The 23,141-nt window shown below is 44.3% G+C and overlaps 1 long non-coding RNA gene across 4 annotated transcripts; it reads right to left on the bottom strand.

Moving 5' to 3' along the window:
• Positions 1–3,207: 3,207 nt before the first annotated feature.
• On the bottom strand, positions 3,208–22,817 carry LOC310743997. Of its 4 annotated transcripts, XR_014539319.1 has the most exons (4): positions 22,713–22,764; positions 21,321–22,026; positions 3,963–5,165; positions 3,208–3,419 (listed from the first exon to the last, which is right to left on the bottom strand). It is a non-coding gene; the product is annotated as an uncharacterized lncRNA (long non-coding RNA). The 4 variants fall into 4 exon arrangements; XR_014539317.1 differs by having other exon boundaries at positions 21,321–22,817; XR_014539318.1 differs by having other exon boundaries at positions 21,762–22,817.
• Positions 22,818–23,141: the final 324 nt, after the last annotated feature.

Below are 23,141 nucleotides of genomic sequence, written 5' to 3'. Positions count from 1 at the left end.
TGTGGTCGTACACCCCGGATCCCAGTGCGATTCCTGGTAGTTCGGGCTGGCTTCATCCTCCCCAGGCTGGATACCTGGAGGTCTCTGCCTACCTCAGCCAATCGCCCAATCCCACCTGGAGAGGCGTTGCCAGGGGATTGGCTAGGTAAGGGGAGGGACTGTCCTGCCCATATAACAGAAGGTGAATCTTACCTGCGAAGTGGCAGTCGGCTCCAGAGCTTCTCCCACCCTCCCCTAAATCTGGTGGGGCCAGATCGGGAGAATATGGAGGGTGGGACAACCCAGTAACCTCAGTAATGATTTCACGTGGAATATGCATTTTTTTCGCCATCATTCAGACAGACAAGCAACAATCCCGCATCAATAACTCACAAACTCAGCCAACTTTTGCCGCCATTCTGATTGTCAGTGGTCTGCCAGATGGAGGGTCATCTTCGATGGTTTGCCACCCTTCACGGAAACGCTTAAACCACTCACACACAATCTTTCGATTTACAGCTTCATCTTTGTACACAATTGTGAGCATTTCATGGGTTTCTGATGCTGATTTTATATTCGGATGTTTCTCGCTGTCTGATTTCTGTGACCATTCACCGAACTTTCCGGTCACACCTTGCATATGCATGTGACATTTATGGTCAGACTACTTTATTCCTTCAACTTTCAACCTTCCTTCTTTATATTTAATTGGATCCCTAGTCTAAGTGCTGTGTCACAAAAAACAGAATAAACTGTAACTGGTCCTGGGTTCCTGCTGTAGCCACTGCTCGAGATGCTTCTGCAGCCGGCCTCTCTGCTGATCACATGCAATTTGTCTGATTTATGCCAGTTGCTTCCTTTCCTTGGCATGCATTCCCAGCATGCGACGGTTTTGCTAGCTCCTTTGCCAAGTGTGTGGCTTTCTGCAATAACACATTTACTGACAAATTAATATTTTCTCTTGGCTCGAGTCTTATGTTTATTTTGTTCAGCACGTCAGTTTCCCATTCACAGAGCTGTCGTATTCCTAATCAATTGACTTCCAATTGTGAATTTTGCACAGATTTAAAGAGGCGAGGGGTGGGCAGGAGAAAGCATGAATACTAAAGTAGAAGGGTTAATGCCATGTGGAGTTTCCCCCACACTTCCTATCCTGGATAGTCAAAAATTTCCAACCTTCTGGCTGATACTTTATTAGCTTTCTTCAAATGGCTTACTCTTAAGTGTGTGAGGGATGAAATGCTCTGGCAATTTGATATTATTATTTTTGCCACTTTTCTGTAATCAAGGTCTTTCAGTGATCTCAGTATTTCTCTTGGAGGTTCTTTCTGCATGTAGACACATCAAAGGATATAGCTATTCTCACATTCTCAATAGATAATTGTTGGAGAGCAGCATGAAGAGGAAGAAAAAGATCCCTGCAGCTGCTTACGATGATTGCATTGCTTTTATTGCACCATTTCAGTAATTCAGGCAGCTTCTACACACAAAGAACTTAACTCCAGGAACACACAGTAGGTTACCTATGATTGTGCAATTTTAGAAGTTCTAGAGTATACAAGCCTAACTAGATAATATAGAACCAATGTGGCATAGTGGTTAGAGCAGGGGTAGGCAACCTAAGGCCCGTGGGCCGGATGTGGCCCATTCACCTTCTCAATCTGGCCCATGGACGGTCCGGGAATCAGCATGTTTTTACATGAGTAGAATGTGTCCTTTTAGGAATTCGTTCATTCCCCCCCCAAAAAAAATAGTCCGGCCCACCACATGGTTGCTGACCCACGGCTGAAAAAGGTTGCTGATCCCTGGGTTAGAGTATCGGACTAGGACTTGGGAGACCAGGGTTCAATCTCCCATTCAGCTACAAAACTCCCTGCTTGACTTTGGGCTTGTCATTGCCTCTCAGCCATAGACTTTGGGAAGTTGGGTCAAAAATTGCCTTGGACATCAGAAAGAGTTCAGGTGGAAAATGGACATGTGGCAAGCCTTTTAGAAGATAAGGATTTTTCAGAATGTGGTAAATGGAGGTATTTTTACAAGATGCTTCTACCGTTTGACTATTTAGGAAAAGTGTCAGCTTTTGGTGTCTTTTTCAACTCATATTTAAGGAAAGTAAGTGAAGGAATGAATAAACATGCTTGTGGAAATTGTTCATCATTTGAACCCTGTTAGAAAGTATGGTTGACTTAGTGCTACTTTGGAGAGAAGTCTGGATGCCTGGTTGTTCGTGGAAGAAAAGAAAAGAAAAGATCACAGAAAGGTCAGTGAAAAAAATATTATTGGGGGAAACCTACTAATTAATGCTGCAGACACGACCGCAGAAAATTATTAGCATCTACACAACAAATACAAGCAGATCAACAAGGTAGCATTTTGCTTTAGGTGTTTGCAATAGCATTATCAACAGAATAATCAATACTTCTTATTTTGAAACATGCTTTTTGCTTAATTTGTCACTACATGCAGTTAGTCTGTAATGATGAAAGGGCAATAATCCAGTAATAACAACATGGCAGTGCTAACAAAAATCAATAGACTAAATTCAAATTTCCTGCAGTAGGGTACCAGACTGCAAACCTGCAGGCGCTAATATGCTAATGTTACTCCCAGTATAGTAACTAGTAATCTGAAATTAATTGTCAAGACACCATGGTGTCTGCCTGAGGGCAGTGGGATCTACATCAATTCACTTCAGCATTCCTCTCTATGGGAGCTGTGGGAGTTTTCTGGCAGAGATCTTTCTGCAAAAGTGTGGGGTTCCGACAGATCAGTGACAGTTTCCGTGAATGCCCTTCCAACATCTTCATTTTTCCCCTCAGGTGCGCCATTTCTATTCACACATGTCTTTCGGCGATGGATTAAAGGCAAGGTAAACCCTGTGCTGAGGCACATCGTGAAACTCTCCAGAGCTTTCAGACTCATTTGGCACATTCGTCTGCTGTCGCGATGTCACCAGCATATGCATACTTTGATGGCTTGAATAGCTCGCCTTCTGCCTGAGGCAACCAAGATGGTCATTGGAGTTCTCCTCCGGACTGGGTTGCAATCTGAGTCAAAACTTCTCCCTCCTATCTGCCCATTTATCTATAAGGTGGCCAGTGGCTGGAAGGCTACCAAGTCTGGGGCTAGAGGCAGGGAATTATTGTTTGGGTGGGGCAGCCCCCTCTCTCCTTAGTGCTTCTGCATCATTTTGGCCTATAAGCGGTATATAAATTAATAAAACCTCATCACTGGTGCCGGAGTCCCTGGGGAATTGTGGGAATGTCAGGTGTTATATGAATACCAGACACCTTGGAGATGTGATGTTGCAGGAATTATGCCTAGATTGTGAGGGGCTAGGGGGGTCTGAAGTGGATTTGGAGTTGGACCAAGAATTAACTGATCTAAAAATTTTGATTGATTGTTCCCCCCTTCCCCAAAATTCAGTTTGCAAACTCAACCTCCATCTGTCAATTCAATTCAATTCAATGCAAAATCATTTATTAGGCATAGCACACCACACAATATCAAACAAACAAACATCATATACAAACTGTATAAAATACGGGCTCAGCGAACACAATTTATCCCAGTCCTATTCTTAACTCCAAAAATAAATTGATGTACATAGATAATATAATACAACACAGCAACATCACCTACCATTAAGAACCACTAAGTCTCCTCATCATGGCCCACTCTTTCTCCATGGACAGCACTCAAAAATTCAGCCACCACAATAGTAACCTGATCATCGCTGTCCGCCAGCAGGTCCTGAACAGTTGGTTGTGTAAAAATCTGTCTATTAAATTCTAGGGCCTCAAACAATTGTCCTCTGGCATAACTGCCAAAATCACAGGAAAAGAATATATGCTCCAGAGTATCAGGTTCCCGCCTTCCGCACTTGCAGAGACGCTCTGATTCTGGGATAGCTAAGTATCTTCCTCTCACTACCACCGAGGGAAACATGTTAAATCTGGCCAGCATAAACAGCCTACACGAACCTCCATCTGTCAACAAATCACCATCTCTGCCCACTGCTTCAGGGAGCTTCTGGGGCTGCCTCACGACGTGGAGCTCCTCCTCCACCAGCTTCTTCATGGCCTTCTCAGACTTGAATGTGGCCTAGGAGGCCACTCAAAGAGGTCCTGGAAGAACTTCTCCTGCCAGGCCCAGAGAGAATCCTGGAAGGAAACAAGGAACGATGTTATTTGAGCACAAGGGCTCAGCACTAGCTTCCAACAGCTTGATGGGCTTCTGCCCTGATCCAGCAAGCTCTTCTTAGGTTCTCTGAACTGTATATGTTTCACCTGGAGAGAACTGTATAACCGTGTTTCAACTTTGGCTTCAAAATCAATTTGGGTAGCTACTATGGGCCAGAAGGGATGCGGGTGGCGCTGTGGGTTAAACCACGGAGCCTAGGGCTTGCCAATCAGAAGGTCAGTGGTTCGAATCCCGCAACGGGGTGAACTCCTGTTGCTTGGTCCCTGCTCCTGCCAACCTAGCAGTTCAAAAGCACATCAAAGTGCAAGTAGATAAATAGGTACCGCTCCGGTTGGAAGGTAAACGGCGTTTCCATGTGCTGCTCTAGTTTTGCCAGAAGCGGCTTAGTCATGCTGACCACATGACCTGGAAGCTGTACGCCAGCTCCCTTGGCCAATAAAGCGAGATGAGCACCGCAACCCCAGAGTCGGCCACGACTGGACCTAATAGTCAGGGGTCCCTTTACCTTTACCTTCCACATGACAATGAAGCCATGTTGTCTGAAAAACTACACCTACTAATTTTCCATATCATTTGCGCCTTAAGAAAAAACCTAGTATTTTAGTTACTTCCCTGTCTTTACAAGATATATGCCTACCCACTTGGTGACCACTTCGTATATTGTAGAAATCAGTCTCTTAAGCTTAAGCCAAGAAATAGTATTCTTTATGAAATTGAATATCAATATACGTATCAAGGCTTTGAGATTAGACCACTGAAGAAGCCTGGGAAACTACCTTGGGAGTGTGCTATCTGCAAGCCCCAGTAAAAGGGCCCCATCGGGGGTGAACAGCAGCCTTACTTGGACTGCCAGGGCGAAACAGGTGCAAAACGCCGGCACCCTGTCTACAACTTCATTAGCATCCATCTACAACTTCACTAGCATCTCTCAGTACTGTGAACAACACCGAACTTATCCTTTGTTGGTATCTTCATGAACTTACCTAAAAAGATAAAGAAAACAAAAGGCTGAGTTAAGCATTTGAAAAATCCATTGAAACCAGACATTTTAAGTTCATCTTAGGTTGGGTAGTTCGTAAGTCTCTGTGGCTTTGCACAAGGTTTTGTATATTTCTCTCAGAAGATTGATAAATAATGTATAATTATTTTGGTAATTATTGTGTGTATATTAGTCGCCAACGTGTTGCATGAGTCAGTAGCACAGGTTGCATTTTTCTAACTTTTTTTGCTATAGCTACCATTGCTGGGGCTGATCGGAATTTTAGTCCAAAATATCTGCATGGTGAAATATCTTGGTGAAAACTGTCCAAAGTCATGCTACCGCAGATATTTTTTTAGTCTTCAAATTGCCACAGAACTCACCCTTGTTTTTGCTAAATATTTGCATCCTAATTTGAATTCAGCATCTCCCGTGGGATAAAGATGCAAAAGGGGAGGCAAAATTATGAGAATTATTAGTATTCTGCATGGCCTCTGGAAAGGTCAGCTCTAAAACACTTGTCAGGGAAAGATCAATTTTTCATTATATTTCCCCAATGATTTGAAGACTCTTCTTCCTAGTCTATGAACCAATCATCTTTTTATTAGGTACCAGAAGATGGAGCTCTATTAATAAGCCTTCTTTGCTGAATGGCATTCAGGAAAAAAATGCAGACAAATTACAGCCGAAGACTTGGAAATGCTAAAGAATTGCTTTGTTTTCCCCTGGAGCTGAAAATATTGAAAGCCGGTCACAGTTACTTAGGCTTACTCTAAATTCAAGAAAACAGTTTGAACATGCTCAGTGTGAGAGGCTATATATCATTTTTAATTTTATCCTATTGATTCTTTCTTTTTCCTGCCATGGAATTCTATAGCACTGCTCATTTTTTGCCTATATTTCAGGTGTAGGACACAGTTAGATCAAGAAATCTATTCTGAATTTTAAAGGAAGTTTTAGAGCTCAGGATCTACAGTATGCTGCTACAGTCAGCTCAGATCCTATACATGTTTCCAGATGCTAGTTCTCAAATCCAGGAGGAACTCATGTAGAAATCATAAACAAAAATAGAAGGACTACCGGCAGAAGATTTTTCCACCACCATGTTGTAGGAATGAGAGCTCATGGGAACTTGGGGGTGGGATTCCTTAGGGTGGGCAGACTTTGCAAGCCTGATGATGTCACTGGGAGCACAATGAGCTCCAAACTGGGTTCAGAAGTCAGTGAAATCTTTACTATCTCCATGCTATACTAACATATATGGTAAAAGGTGAAGGACTCCTGGACAGTTAAGTCCAGTCCAAGGTGACTATGAGGTTGCAGCGCTGATCTCACTTTCAGGCCGAGGGAGCCGGCGTTTGTCCACACAGACAGCTTTTCCGGGTCATGTGGCCAGCCTGACTAAACTGCTTCTGGCGCAACGGAACACCGTGATGGAAACCAGAGTGCATGGAAACTGTTATGTACTGAAGTTCTCACCCTGGGCCAGCAGGGGGATACTGTAGATAGTTCAGGTCCACATATGCAAATAAGGGATCGAAAGTGACGTTCAGTGATTGGATAGTTACAGAAAATGGTTACTGTTGCGTTCTAGTGGAGCTCTATATAAGCAGGCTGGCTGAACCCTTCAGTTCAGTTCTGTTCTGGCCTGTGAATAAACAAGAGCTGTTTGAAGAATCACTGTGTCGTCTGATATGTTCACCCACAACTTAACAGAAACGCTGTTTACCTTCCCACTGCAGCGGTACCTATTTATCTGCTTGCACTGGTGTGCTTTCGAACTGCTAGGTTGGCAGAAGCTGGGACAGAGCAACAGGAGCTCACCCTTTCGCAGGGATTTGAACTGCGACCTTCCAGTCTGGAAGCCCAAGAGGCTCAGTGGTTTAGACCACAGCGCCACCCGCGCCCCCTATAACATGTATACTAAAATGCAAGCAGAAATTGGTTGGCCATTTGCCATGTACAATCCAGTTGAGATTTCTGCATTGCAGGGTTTTGGATGAGATGAACCTTGGACTCCTTTCCAACTCTACAGTTCTATGATTCTATGTTATAGGGCTGAGTCAAAAGTTCAATCTTCCAGCTTAAATTCTGACAGGGCCAAAAAGTGGTCTGAAAACCAGGAGGAATTTGGTAGAGGGCAGTAAATTACTTGAAAAATTTGGTGGGATGGCAGCATTTTGTCTTTTTTCCTCCCCAGAATGCTCTAGGCATGGCCTTGTTCCACAAAAGTGGATCCCACCGTGCGATCCTTACTCCCAGAAAGGCCTGGAACAACACCATATTGAGGGCAATCTAGGAAAAATATGTCAGTCACTGGCTAGAAACCAGTGAGATTATTCTGCCCTCATTAGTCAAAATGTCCCCCATGCAGGTCATTTTGACTAAGTCCTTTAATGACTGTCAGTAAAATCAGTTTTCTGAGGTGCAGTGACAAGCGTAGTGTTGTGGTGATGTTTGGAAATCGCCCTAATTTTATCCCGTATTCTGGCATGGTGACCAGTCTTGTGAGTGGACTGATGCATCTTCTGCATTAACTTAAATTGTGGGTTGCTATTTCTTTGGCAATCTCCATGTTGGCATATTCTCAAGATACCACATTGACTATGTGATAGCATAATGGTTCCGTCACATCACATTGTCCCAGAAATATGTAGCTCACCTATGGTATTGTGGGCAAATCACTAGCATACTAAAGTTTCAGTGCAACATTTAATTTTCTACTTGTACAATTAAATGACCTTTTCTGTGTCCTAATGCCAAATATTATCAATCGTATCACTCTCAAAGATTGAAGTGTTGAATAATTAAAACCTGATGTGGTTGTATATATCATTCATATTGATGATATTGGGAATGAATAAATAATACACTGCAGAATTGTTAAAGCAATACATCATTTAAATAGACTCTAGCTGTGTAGATCAGGAGGGAAGACCTGTGACCCTATAGAAGTTGTTGAACTCAACTCCTATCATGAAACTCCATTAAACAAGATAAGTGGTATGGGATTATGGGAATTGTAGTGCAGTAATGAATGGAGGCCCATAGGTTGCCCATTCTTGTAGTAGATTATGTACATAATTTAGACATTGTCCCCTTTCCCTTGTGATATACTTTATATATATTCATTACTTTATGCCTTTATCTATATCTCTATGTTATTATATTCACCAACCAACTTGCAAACAAATGTATATTCTTCCCCATACTGTATAACATTATTTCTTCTTTCTTAGCTATTATTAATTTGCAAATTATTATTAATAATTGACTAATTTATTAATTTGGGTTTTATGGTGACAAGGAATGATCCAGCCTTGAGGAAATGGAGGTATTAATGGATAAGAATTCCTACTCTCACAAAGAAAGGCTGTCTCCTGATTTTGTTATAATTAAAAATGAATGTGTTTAGAAAGGGACTGGCCATCCATTCTTCCTGATATATGGAGAAATATTACAAGAATATGTGCAGTTATGAAGCTAAATTTCCATTGTCTGCAATAGAATGGGTCTTTCCCTGTAGTTTGGACTACATTTAAACTATATTTTTCATTATAATATCTTTAAAATGTGGAAGTCTTAGAATAGAATAATAGAATCATAGAATTGGAATGGACTATGAGTATCATCTATGCGATGCCCAATATCTGCTATGTGATGCCCAAAATCTTGTTTTAGCCCATTCCAAATCAGGACAGAGGAAAGGCTTGCCCATCGCTGCTTGGGCATTCTAACTGAAACTGAGACTAAGAATTGGGACTGATTTCAAAGTGACGCAGTTTCACTTGTCTCCCTGGTCCTCAGAAAAGCACAATGTATGAACCATGAGTGACTGCTTTGCAGATCAAATCCACCTGAATAATATCATGGCCATAAAGGTAAAAAGGTAAAGGACCCCTGGACGGTTAAGTCCAGTCAAAGGCAACTATGGGGCTCCAGCACTCATCTTGCTTTCAGGCCGAGGGAGCCGGCGTTTGTCCACAGACAGTTTTCCAGGTCATGTGGCCAGCATGACTAAACCGATTCTGGCACATGGAGTACCGTGACGTTTAGCAGAGGCAGATAGCTGATTAGCAGAGCACCTGATTTGCATTCAGAAGCTCCCAGGTTGAATCCTTGAGCTTTCTGGGTAGGGCAGGGAAGAACTTCCTGCCCCAAACCTTGGAGACCTGTTGAGACAATACTGAGCTAGATGAACCAGGTTAGTGGACTAGGGGGACTAAGCTAGTTCCCTATCGGTTCCCCAGGGGCCACCTTCCCAAAGCCTGGGAAGCTTCTGCCTGGCTTAGAGAAGGAGGCACGATGCTCACGCACATTACGTCAGGACGTCCCTCTGCCCAATCGCCCTCACAAGCTGGTGCCTCTGGCCCTAACTGTGCCCCTACGAAAAATTTCACCGCACATCACCGCCCAGATGGACCAATCTGATTCAGTATAAAGTACAGTGGTACCTCGGGTTGCATACGCTTCAGGTAACATACACTTCAGGTTACAGACTCCGCTAACCCAGAAATAGTACCTAAGGTTAAGAACTTTGCTTCAGGATGAGAACAGAGGCGCGGCAGCAGCAGGAGGCCCCATTAGCTAAAGTGGTGCTTCAGGTTAAGAAGAGTTTCAGGTTAAGAACAGACCTCCGGAACGAATTAAGTACTTAACCCAATGCACCATTGTAGCTTCCTATATTCCTACCCACGACACTGTCTGCCAGAAATACAATTTGTTCACAAAGTAAAAATCATAGAATCATAGAATCATAGAGTTGGAAGAGACCACAAGGGCCATCGAGTCCAACCCCCTGCCAAGCAGGAAACACCATCAGAGCACTCCTGACATATGGTTGTCAAGCCTCTGCTTAAAGACCTCCAAAGAAGGAGACTCCACCACACTCCTTGGCAGCAAATTCCACTGTCGAACAGCTCTTACTGTCAGGAAGTTCTTCCTAATGTTTAGGTGGAATCTTCTTTCTTGTAGTTTGGATCCATTGCTCCGTGTCCGCTTCTCTGGAGCAGCAGAAAACAACCTTTCTCCCTCCTCTATGTGACATCCTTTTATATATTTGAACATGGCTATCATATCACCCCTTAACCTCCTCTTCTCCAGGCTAAACATGCCCAGCTCCTTTAGCCGTTCCTCATAAGGCATCGTTTCCAGGCCTTTGACCATTTTGGTTGCCCTCCTCTGGACACGTTCCAGTTTGTCAGTGTCCTTCTTGAACTGTGGTGCCCAGAACTGGACACAGTACTCCAGGTGAGGTCTGACCAGAGCAGAATACAGTGGCACTATTACTTCCCTTGATCTAGATGCTATACTCCTATTGATGCAGCCCAGAATTGCATTGGCTTTTTTAGCTGCCGCGTCACACTGTTGGCTCATGTCAAGTTTGTGGTCAACCAAGACTCCTAGATCCTTTTCACATGTACTGCTCTCAAGCCAGGTGTCACCCATCTTGTATTTGTGCCTCTCATTTTTTTTGCCCAGGTGCAATACTTTACATTTCTCCCTGTTAAAATTCATCTTGTTTGTTTTGGCCCAGTTCTCTAATCTGTGAAGGTCGTTTTGAAGTGTGATCCTGTCCTCTGGGGTGTTAGCCACCCCTCCCAGTTTGGTGTCATCTGCAAATTTGATCAGGATGCCCTTGAGTCCATCATCCAAGTCGTTGATAAAGATGTTGAATAAGACCGGGCCCAAGACAGAACCCTGTGGCACCCCACTAGTCACTCTTCTCCAGGATGAAGAGGAACCATTGATGAGCACCCTTTGGGTTCGGTCAGTCAGCCAGTTACAAATCCACTGAGTGGTAGCATAGTCAAGACCGCATTTTACCAGCTTCTTTACAAGAATATCATGGGGCACCTTGTCAAATGCCTTGCTGAAATCAAGGTAGGCTACATCCACTGCGTTCCCTTCATCTACCAGGCTTGTAATTCTGTCAAAAAATGAGATCAGGTTAGTCTGACATGACTTATTTTTCAGAAATCCATGCTGACTATTGGTGATCACAGCATTCCTTTCTAGGTGCTCACAGACTGTTTGCTTAATGATCTGCTCCAGAATCTTCCCTGGTATTGATGTCAGACTGACTGGGCGGTAATTATTTGGGTCCTCTCTTTTCCCCTTTTTGAAAATAGGGACAACATTTGCCCTCCTCCAGTCTGCCGGGACTTCGCCTGTTCTCCAGGAATTCTCAAAGATGACTGCCAGTGGTTCTGAAATCACATCTGCCAGTTCTTTTAATACTCTTGGATGCAGTTCATCTGGCCCTGGAGACTTGAATACATCTAGACTAGCCAAGTATTCTTGTACTATCTCCTTAGTTATTCTGGGCTGTGTTTCCTCTGCTGAATCATTTGCTCCAAATTCTTCAGGTCGGGCATTGTTTTCTTTATCGGAGAAGACTGAGGCAAAGAAGGCATTGAGGAGTTCAGCCCTTTCTGTGTCCCCTGTTTGCATTTCACCATCTTCTCCTCTGAGTGACCCCACTGTTTCTTTGTTCTTCCTTTTGCTACGAACATACCCATAAAAGCCTTTTTTGTTGCTTTTAACCTCTCTAGCAAGCCTGAGTTCATTCTGTGCTTTAGCTTTTCTGACTTTGTGTCTACACGTGCTGGCTATTTGTTTGAATTCCTCTTTGGTGGTTTCCCCCCTTTTCCATTTTTTGTACACATCCTTTTTTAATCTTAACTCAGTTAAAAGTTCTTTAGATAGCCACCCTGGCTTCTTTAGGCACCTTCCATGTTTCCGTCTCATTGGTATTGCCTGAAGTTGTGCTTTTACTATCTCCCTCTTAACAAACTCCCAGCCATCATGAACTCCCTTTCCTTTTAGTATTACTGTCCATGGGATCTCACCCAGCACTTCCCTAAGTTTTATGAAGTCGGCTTTCTTAAAGTCAAGAAATTGTGTCCTAGTATGCTTGGCTGCTCTTTTCCGCTGTATAGTAAACTTCAGAAGAGCATGATCACTCGCGCCTAATGATCCTTCCACTTCTACCCCACTAACCAGGTCATCAACATTGGTTAGGACCAGATCTAAAATGGCTGTTCCTCTTGTTGCTTCTCCCACTTTCTGGACAATGAAGTTGTCTGCAAGGCCAGTGAGGAATCTGTTTGACCTTATGCTCTTGGCTGAGTTTGACATCCAACAAATATCCGGGTAATTGAAGTCCCCCATTACTACTATCTCCCTTCCTTTTGCATGCTTGGCCATCTGTTCCAGGAAGGCATCATCTATGTCCTCCGTTTGGCTTGGGGATCTATAGTAAACTCCCACAATGAGGTCTCTGTTATTCTTCTCTCCCTTAATTTTGACCCAAATGCTCTCACTTTGGCTTTGAGGTTCTAAATCTTGGATCTCTTCACAGGTATACACATCCCTGACATATAATGCCACTCCTCCTCCTTTCTTGTCTGGTCTGTTTCTCTGAAATAGATTGTATCCCTCCATTATTACATTCCAATCGTGGGACTTATCCCACCAGGTTTCAGTGATTCCTATTATGTCATATTTAGTTTGCTGCACCAAGAGCTCAAGCTCATCTTGTTTATTTCCCATGCTTTGCGCATTAGTGTACAGACATTGAAGTCCATTAATCATTCCCCCGTGTCTCTTATTTAAGGATTTTTTCCTCCCACCACTAGGTCTGCGTGCTGTTTGCTCCATTCGGTCTATGACATTTGGATGATCATCTTCATCAATTGATAGACTCCTACCTTCAGGACCACTGTCTCCCTCCCCCACATTAGTCAGTTTAAAGCCCTCCTGATGAGGTTTCTGAGATTTTTTGCAAAAACATTCCTCCCAACCGTTGTGAGGTGCAGCCCATCGCTTGCCAGAAGTCCATCTTCAAGAAACTGCATTCCGTGATCTAAGAATCCAAACCGTTCCTGTTTACACCATTTGCGAAGCCAGTTGTTCACTTCCACTATTTTTCCCTCTCTCCCTGGGCCACGTCGTTCAACTGGGAGGACAGATGAGATGACAATTTGTGCATTTAATTGCTTCAATTTCCTGCCCAGAGCCTCGTAATCTCTTTTGATCTTCTGGAGGCTATTGCTTGCAGTGTCATTGGTTCCCACATGAACCAAGAGGAAGGGGTATTTGTCAGTGGGTTTTATGATTCCTTGCAGTCGTTCAGTTACATCTTGGATCTTAGCCCCGGGGAGAAAGCACACTTCCCGAGACATCTTGTCAGGCCCACAGATAACTGCTTCTGTTCCCCTCAGTAGGGAATCCCCTATCACCACTACACGCCTCCTCTTAGGTCTGGTCGGGGTTCTTCCGTGAGCTGTCCGTTCCAAGGTCACCTGCACATTCCCTGAGGACTGACTTTGCTTCTCGTCTTCATATACCTGATCGACTGTAATGAGGGAGAGATCCTCAAATGGAGTCTGCTCTTCGACTTCCATGCTAGGGGAGAGGACCTCAAAGCGATTGTGTATTTCTAAACAATCCGAGCGAACCCTGGCCCTCCTACTTCTTTGAGTCACGTTTCTCCATATATCTGGCTCCTGTGTTGGTGAACTAGCCTCCTTCTCAGGGGAGTCCCCTGTCTCCTCCTTGGTGGAGACGGTGTGCTCTGTTGCTTCCAAAAAGAGCTCCAGCTCTCTAATTCTTTGAAGCGTAGCTACACGTTCCTCCAGTTGCTGGACTTTGTCTTTTAAGAGGGCAATCAACATGCAATTGCTGCACGTAAAGCTGCCTGCAACCTTTGGCAAGATGGCAAACATTGCGCAGGAACCACAGGCGACTGCAGCTGTTCCCTCACCCTCCATCTTGAGAACGTGTCGTTGGGGCTGACTACAGCGGTCCTCCATGATAAAAAGCGTGAAGACAGGACAAATAAATCCCCCCAAAAAACCTAGGTCTCCCCCAACAAACGTTTAAGACTAGCTCCCCTAAATCTAAAAGATGGATCAAACTGCTGCCCTACAAGCTCTGATAAGCTCCTCCCACAGCTAATCACCTACTTCAACAGAAGCCCTGCCCCCTCTGACCTTTGCACAGGGAGAGCAGCTAATCAGCCACAAGAAACACACACACAAGAAAACCCTTTTTCCTCCTTCTTCAGCTGCTGCCCTACAAGCTCTGATAAGCTCCTCCCACAGCTAATCACCTACTTCAACAGAAGCCCTGCCCCCTCTGACCTTTGCACAGGGAGAGCAGCTAATCAGCCACAAGAAACACACACACAAGAAAACCCTTTTTCCTCCTTCTTCAGCTGCTGCCCTACAAGCTCTGATAAGCTCCTCCCACAGCTAATCACCTACTTCAACAGAAGCCCTGCCCCCTCTGACCTTTGCACAGGGAGAGCAGCTAATCAGCCACAAGAAACACACACACAAGAAAACCCTTTTTCCTCCTTCTTCAGCTGCTGCCCTACAAGCTCTGATAAGCTCCTCCCACAGCTAATCACCTACTTCAACAGAAGCCCTGCCCCCTCTGACCTTTGCACAGGGAGAGCAGCTAATCAGCCACAAGAAACACACACACAAGAAAACCCTTTTTCCTCCTTCTTCAGCTGCTGCCCTACAAGCTCTGATAAGCTCCTCCCACAGCTAATCACCTACTTCAACAGAAGCCCTGCCCCCTCTGACCTTTGCACAGGGAGAGCAGCTAATCAGCCACAAGAAACACACACACAAGAAAACCCTTTTTCCTCCTTCTTCAGCTGCTGCCCTACAAGCTCTGATAAGCTCCTCCCACAGCTAATCACCTACTTCAACAGAAGCCCTGCCCCCTCTGACCTTTGCACAGGGAGAGCAGCTAATCAGCCACAAGAAACACACACACAAGAAAACCCTTTTCCCTCCTTCTTCAGCTGCTGCCCTACAAGCTCTGATAAGCTCCTCCCACAGCTAATCACCTACTTCAACAGAAGCCCTGCCCCCTCTGACCTTTGCACAGGGAGAGCAGCTAATCAGCCACAAGAAACACACACACAAGAAAACCCTTTTCCCTCCTTCTTCAGCTGCTGCCCTACAAGCTCTGATAAGCTCCTCCCACAGCTAATCACCTACTTCAACAGAAGCCCTGCCCCCTCTGACCTTTGCACAGGGAGAGCAGCTAATCAGCCACAAGAAACACACACACAAGAAAACCCTTTTTCCTCCTTCTTCAGCTGCTGCCCTACAAGCTCTGATAAGCTCCTCCCACAGCTAATCACCTACTTCAACAGAAGCCCTGCCCCCTCTGACCTTTGCACAGGGAGAGCAGCTAATCAGCCACAAGAAACACACACACAAGAAAACCCTTTTTCCTCCTTCTTCAGCTGCTGCCCTACAAGCTCTGATAAGCTCCTCCCACAGCTAATCACCTACTTCAACAGAAGCCCTGCCCCCTCTGACCTTTGCACAGGGAGAGCAGCTAATCAGCCACAAGAAACACACACACAAGAAAACCCTTTTTCCTCCTTCTTCAGCTGCTGCCCTACAAGCTCTGATAAGCTCCTCCCACAGCTAATCACCTACTTCAACAGAAGCCCTGCCCCCTCTGACCTTTGCACAGGGAGAGCAGCTAATCAGCCACAAGAAACACACACACAAGAAAACCCTTTTTCCTCCTTCTTCAGCTGCTGCCCTACAAGCTCTGATAAGCTCCTCCCACAGCTAATCACCTACTTCAACAGAAGCCCTGCCCCCTCTGACCTTTGCACAGGGAGAGCAGCTAATCAGCCACAAGAAACACACACACAAGAAAACCCTTTTTCCTCCTTCTTCAGCTGCTGCCCTACAAGCTCTGATAAGCTCCTCCCACAGCTAATCACCTACTTCAACAGAAGCCCTGCCCCCTCTGACCTTTGCACAGGGAGAGCAGCTAATCAGCCACAAGAAACACACACACAAGAAAACCCTTTTTCCTCCTTCTTCAGCTGCTGCCCTACAAGCTCTGAATGTAACAATCCAATCCTTCTCTGAATGTAACAATCCAATCCTTCTGAATGTAACAATCCAATCCTTCTCTCCAGTTCCCTGCATGTGAACAATGGCATTTACATGCACACAAGAGGGCTTTCATCCCAGCGCACACCTCGTCTCCACGTTCCCCAGCTGTGTGTGCAGAACTGTGTGCACAGAAATAGGTTTGCAGGCACATTGATCTATGTAAAGGAGAGCCTGAGGAAGGCGGATTTGTGTGCACAAAAGAACAAAGGAGCCAATGTATTTTACATTACAATGTATTTTACACCAGCATCCTTTTGGAAGGGTAACAAAGAAAGTGTTCTCTAACAACCTCCTCTGTGCCCATGACAGCTATCACTCAGAAATTCTATATCTCTCATATTGTGGGAGCAATACGGCACACTGCCAGCACTTGAATTTCACACATCTTTTACGGATGGAATTGAATATGCCAAGGAGTGCAATAATGCAACGTACAATGCTGTCAATTTACTTCCCCCTTCCGCTTTGCTTTCCCCCTTCCTTTTCACTCCCCTGACTGCAGGTCTCATGTTTTTTTAGTGTGTAGCAGCAGAAGCGAATCCATTCTGGAGTGTACTTACTTAATAGTAAGTGCATTTGATGGACAGAGCCTGGCAGTGCAGCATGAATCCAAATGCTCTACCTCAACGAGCGAAGCTACATCATGATGATGACAAGAAGACTGGAGAAACGATTGCCTCCGGCTGTTATGAGTTCTGGATCTCATATTTGTGCTGAGGTGTTGCCTTTAAGGCCGCCAAACTTGTGGCATATAACCTTTCAGCAATTATCCAACAGATGCAATTTATTGTGGCCTATCAAGTTCTGTGTCGATGTATTATTATTACTGTAAGTGTTGTGTTGATGAGAAGAAAGGGAAAGAGTTCTAAAGTAGGGTTACCAGACGTCCTCGGTTCCTGGGGACAGTCCCCAGATTTGCAAATCTGTCCCCGGACAAATTCCATCCCCGGAATGTCCCCAGATATGCAAATCTGTCCCCAGACAAATTCCGTCCCCGGAATGTCCCCAGATATGCAAATTTGTCCCCGGGAAACGTGGCAGCGGCAGCTTCAGCAGCCTGGTAGTGCAGTTGGCTCTGGCTGGCTTCAGGAGCTGCTTGCTGTTGTGGCACCCGCCATTTTTCCTCACTGGAAGTCCCCATATGATGTGTCTTGTGCACATATGATGTGTCTTGCGTGATCTCCTGTTCCCTTCCCCCTTTGTTTTGACTGATCAGGGGAGGCTCGGGAGTTGCGGGCGGCCATTGCCCAGTTTTTTAAAAAACTCTGCATTTATGTTTCACAGGCTGCGAAAGAAGGGCTTTGCACCTTTATACAATATGCATGTATGCTTGGGCCCATTGTGTTTTGCCTCACCATCCCCACTACTGACTCCCTGTTGCTACTCAGCTTAAAAAAAAAAAAAAATGTCCCCGGGTTCATTGAAAAAATCTGGTAACCATATTCAAAAGTCTGTGCAAAAGTTAGATTTGAAAGTGGTGGGAACAACTGGCAACATAATTTGAAGAAGAACTAATTGGCAGGACTTTCTGGCGTGAACAGCGGCTGTTAAAAGAAAATGTGACACTCACTTTGAAAGCGTTATAGACTCCCCCCTCCCCAATAAGCAACGTGTTACATTTCTCATCTACTGGATGTCTAGTGACTGATGAAGATTGCAGTTTCTAAGGACTGTTTACACCACAGGCATGTAACACATTCCTATGCATCAGAGCCGGTCCAAGTCATTTTGCCACCTGAGATGGACCTCAAAATGGTATCACCCTCCTGGCCAGGGAAGAAGGGGTGAGGGAAGATCCACATCAGGAACTAGTGGGGGAGATGGGGAGAAAGATCAACATTTCTCATCTGTTGTTTCCCCCATGCAGATCTATAATTCCCTGCACCCTTAAATTAAATGTATGGTGTCCCATACCATCTGCCCCAAATGTGTGTGGGGGGGGACATCCATCCATAAATGCTCTTAAATGGCTTTGCTGCTGTTTAATTTGAAATCTTTTTGAAAGCAGAACTTAGAAATTGTCTGTCCACAAACCGCCCAGGGCCTTTGCTGATATCCACTGAAACCTAAAATGAGGTGCTGCAAAGAATGTTGATTACCGGGACAGATATTTCCTTGGACTAAGCATGTATGCAAAGGTCAGTCAATCAATCCTTTTTACAGTACAGTGGTACCTCGGGTTACAGACGCTTCAGGTTACAGACTCCGCTAACCCAGAAATAGTACCTTGGGTTAAGAACTTTGCTTCAGGACGAAAACAGAAACCGTGCTCCAGTGGCACAGTGGCAGTGGGAGGCCCCATTAGCTAAAGTGGTACCTCAGTTTAAGAACAGTTTCAGGTTAAGAACAGACCTCCAGAACGAATTAAATTCTTAACCCGAGGTACCATTGTATTTGAATGCTTCCTTTCTAAAGTTAAAACCATGCTCAAGGTCGCTAACAACATAAAAGAAAATGCATAACTACAAACATAACAAGTGCAGTTATAAACATCAAAAAGTACACAACCAAATTGAACAATTTCCCCATAAAGCGTAAGATCCAAAATAAAAATTGAAAAAATAACATCAACAACAGCCACCCACCAACAAAAACCCCTAAACAATACCCCAGCCCAAGAAATGTGTTTATAATGAACGGATTTTGGTTATCAAGAAATTCCCAACTGCTATTTGCAGATTAGGGAACATGTCATTAAGCAACACATTTTTATTCCATGGCTTGTGGCGATATTATAAAATAATAATTTACTTGTGTGTTTGTGCATGCCCCATTATCTAATTCTTATCATCCTTTACGAAAAAGATGATTCAGAAAGAAAGAAAGAAAGAAAGAAAGAAAGAAAGAAAGAAAGAAAGAAAGAAAGAAAGAATAGAGCTTCTTATTTCCTTTCCTCTAGTTTGGCTTCTTAAACATTTTAATTCCAAGCTTTCTTTCCCCAAAAAAATAAATGTGCAGATTATCAGAACCAGAAGGGGATTGATTTTTGTCATTCATTTGTCATTAGAAGTAAAGATTCAGGCTGAAAGAAGGGAATAGGGAGGTCAACGTCTCCTGTTGTGTGACTGACAGAATTTAAGTGGTGAGAGAAAAACACTTTCTGTGGGAAGTCAGCAGAGAAAAGGGTGGTTCAGCAACAGTGGGACTAGAGCATAGATGAGGATTCCTCAGTTGTATTCATAGCAGCCGGCACGAAAACAACTCTGTTTCTTTACAGAATACTCCTTTTTCCTCCCCAAAGAAGTTCAGTCTTTTTTTCCCCACTCCACAATTCCTCCCCTTCCTGCATAGTTGATCCAATATCTATTGAAGTCAATGAAGAATGACTTGGGTCCCTCAGTGTGAGAGAAACTTTGCTCCTGACATCCTTTGGAGTAACAAAGCACCTCTCTACTTCTAAGCGACAGATCTATAGTTAGCTATTGACAATGCTCATGTGACCTCTACGTTTCAAAAGAACTCTTTCCAAATCGTTCACGTCTCAATAATCCACTACTTTAGATTTCTCTCATACAGTGGTGTTGCCCTAAACTAAGAGACTCACGTGTAACATTTTAAGAAAAGGGCTTTGCTAGCAATGAAACTTAATTTAGTTTCCTGAAGCAGAGGTCAGCAGCCTTCATTTGCACAATCTGTAAACAAGATTCTGCCCATCTGCAGAATGAGGCTATAATCCTACGGACCAGCTTTCCCAAACCTGGTGCCCTCTATATGTACTGGATAACAACTTTGATCAGCTCCAGGCAACATGGTCTGTGGTCAGGGATGACATACCCTCCAACATTTCTCTCATGAAAATAGGTAAAGGTAAAGGGACCCCTGACCATTAGGTCCAGTCATGACCGACTCTGGGGTTGCGGCGCTCATCTCGCTTTATTGGCCGAGGGAGCTGGCGTACAGCTTCCGGGTCATGTGGCCAGCATGACTAAGCCACTTCTGGCAAACCAGAGCAGTGCACGGAAATGCCGTTTACCTTCCCACCGGAGCAGTACCTATTTATCTACTTGCACTTTGACGTGCTTTTGAACTGCTAGGTTGGCAGGAGCTGGGACCGAGCAACGGGAGCTCACCCCGTCGCAGGGATTCGAACCACCGACCTTCCGATCAGCAAGTCCTAGGCTCTGTGGTTTAACCCACAGCGCCACCTGCATCCCCATGAAAATAGGGATGTCCTATTTCATAATAATAATTTTACTATTTATATCCCTCCCATCTGACTGGGTTGCCCTAGCCACTCTGAGCTGCTTACAACACATAGTAATAATAAAACATTAAACATTAAGAAACTTCCCTATACAGGGCTGCCTTTAGATGGCTTGGTGGTCTGATAACTCCACACTCTCCAACTTTTCTCTGATGAAAATAGGGACATCCTAAGGAAAAGCAGGACATTCCAGGATCAAATCAGAAGCTGGGATGGCTTCTGTAAATTCAGAACCATCTCTGGAAAAAGGAACACTTGGAGGTTCTGAGGTGATGGGAGTGCCATTAGTGTACAAAAGCTCTTGAGATACCCAGCATTTCCTCCCCTTGCCTGATGAAGAGTTTGGACTAGTTGCTGTTGTTTTTTATTAACTTAAATGTGTGCAGAACGTGATTATTATTGTTCACACTTCATGGAATACAGTTAGGAAGGCTCCCTAGAGTATGTGGTGGCGGCTAACCCTGAAACTTCAGCTAATCCAGAATGAGGCAGCTAGACTGGAGACTGGGAGCGGCCGCCGAAACCACATAACACCGGTCTTGAAAAACCTTCATTGACTCCCAGTATGTTTCTGAGCACAATTCAAAGTGTTGGTGCTGACTTTGAAAGCCCTAAACGGCCTCGGCCCAGTATACCTGAAGGAGCATCTCCACCCCCATCATTCTACCCGGACACTGAGGTCCAGCGCCGAGGGCCTTCTGGCAGTTCCCTCGCTGTGAGAAGCCTTCTCGGTAGTAGCGCCTGCCCTGTGGAATGCCGTCCCACCAGATGTCAAGAGAAAAACAACTACCAGACTTTTAGAAGACATCTGAAGGCAGCCCTGCTTAGGGAAGCTTTTAGTGTTTAATAGGTTATTGTATTTTAATATTTTGTTGGAAGCCGCCCAGAGTGGCTGGGGAAACCCAGCCAGATGGGCCGGGTATAAATAATAAATTATTATTATTGTTATATTATTATTTTCATTAGACAAATTCAGTGCTATTTTTCTAGAAAAAGAGATGCCAGAACTCACCGTGAATATGTCCCTTGTTCTCTTAGAATGGCAATGGCACCCACCTGAGAGGTGCCAGAACTGAGTTCCAGCAGGTTGCAGCTGAAAAAGAAGCCCTGGACAAATTCATGGAATATAATTTTCTATTACTCATGATGGATTTATGGAACTTCCAAATGCTGAGCTAGTATACTGTTATGTACTGAAGTTCTCACCCTGGGCCGGCAGGGGGATACTGTAGATAGTTTTCACTCAGGTCCACATACGCAAATAAGGGATTGAAAGTGGCATTCAGTGATTGGATAGTTACAGAAAATGGTTACTGTTGCGTTGTAGTGGAGCTCTATATAAGCAGGCTGGCTGAACCCTTCAGTTCAGTTCTGTGCTGGCCTGTGAATAAACAAGAGCTGTTTGAAGAATCGCTGTGTCATCTGATATGTTCACCCACAACTTAACATATACCACTGAATATCAGTTGTTGGGGAGCATCAGTGGCTCAGGACCGCTGCCTTCCCTCCTTCCTGGGCTTCCTGGAAGTTGGCCCCTGTCGTAAGCAGAACCTTGGATTTTGGTGAACCTCTAGTCTGATCCAGCAAGACTCTTCTTATCTGCTTTTGTAATGCAATGGCTCAGGGAATAGCTGTGGCAAAATGCAGTTGAAGTCTGGTTATTGGTTAAGACCAGCGGCTGACGAAAACTCTTTGGGAACATAAAATATGGAAAGAGACTTGGGGAACAGAAACGAGACATAAAATTTTAGAGCAGGATGTAATAGTAGAACTCCTGGTCCTTCCTGATTCAGTCAATTTCTTTTTTTAACAATCTCATTCCAGCATGATTTCCATGGCCCATTAGTTTCATCCTTAGCAAACTACAGTGGTAATGAGAAAGGATAGAGATTTTTCTCCTTCTGCATATGCTCATTTGACTTTATTTCCCCTTTCTAATGTAGCAATCTCGCCCCTTTTTGGGGGTGGGGGTACGGCAGCAGTTCGTAATTATTGTTGTATGGTTTTTATATCCTACTAACTACAGAACAACACAGTATTCATCGGGTAATGCTCTCATCCTGTAGTTTGCGGGAGTCCATGGACTGCATCGATAATGATATCAATAATGATATGCTGCAGGTAATGTACAGATTACAGGATTCTTTTTTGGAAGGTTTCCTTTTTTTGGAGGATTGTGCCAATTGCTACAATGTAGTGGTTTCAATCCTATCAAGGTTTGACAAAAACATTCAGGCCTGTCTTATTATGTGAAGACCAATCCAAAAAGTTTAGACAGAAACCACAGAATCATAGATTGTAGGTCATTGTGGCGTTTGCCCCTTCATTTAGAAACTGTCTGTACAGGGGGAGAGAGAAAGGGTTAAAAATGTAGACCAATAGGAAAGCCGGAGGCGGAGCCTACCTGTTTATAAAAGGGCTTAGCCCGAGTTTTGAGTTAGTTGATGGTGGGCAGTTGGTTGGTTTCAGTGGGTTGGTTGGTTGGGAAAGGCAGTTGGAAAAGCAGTTGGCAGGCAGTTGGAATTAGAGAGACAGTTAGGGGAGTGGGTTCTTGTGTGAGGGGAGGAGGAAGAGTTAGAGTTAGAGACAGGATAAAAATAAGACTAAGAAGGTAAAGAGTAACAACGTTTTGAATGCAGTTAAAGATTATTTGTGTCTGCAATAAACTACACTCTTCTTTGTTAACTTAAGAACCTGACTGAGACTAAGTGATTTACCGGGGAGGACCTGGTTGGTGGCAGTGGATTAGTGGTGTACGGCTCAATAGTCCGTGAGATGACCGGGGGCTCCATACGAATGCCACAGTCATCTAATGCAATCACCTTCAATGAAG

Source organism: Podarcis filfolensis, assembly GCF_964270895.1.
Source record: "Podarcis filfolensis genome assembly, chromosome: 10".
In the NCBI taxonomy this organism is placed as follows: domain Eukaryota; kingdom Metazoa; phylum Chordata; class Lepidosauria; order Squamata; family Lacertidae; genus Podarcis; species Podarcis filfolensis.
This window is presented reverse-complemented; position numbering and strand designations above follow the sequence as displayed.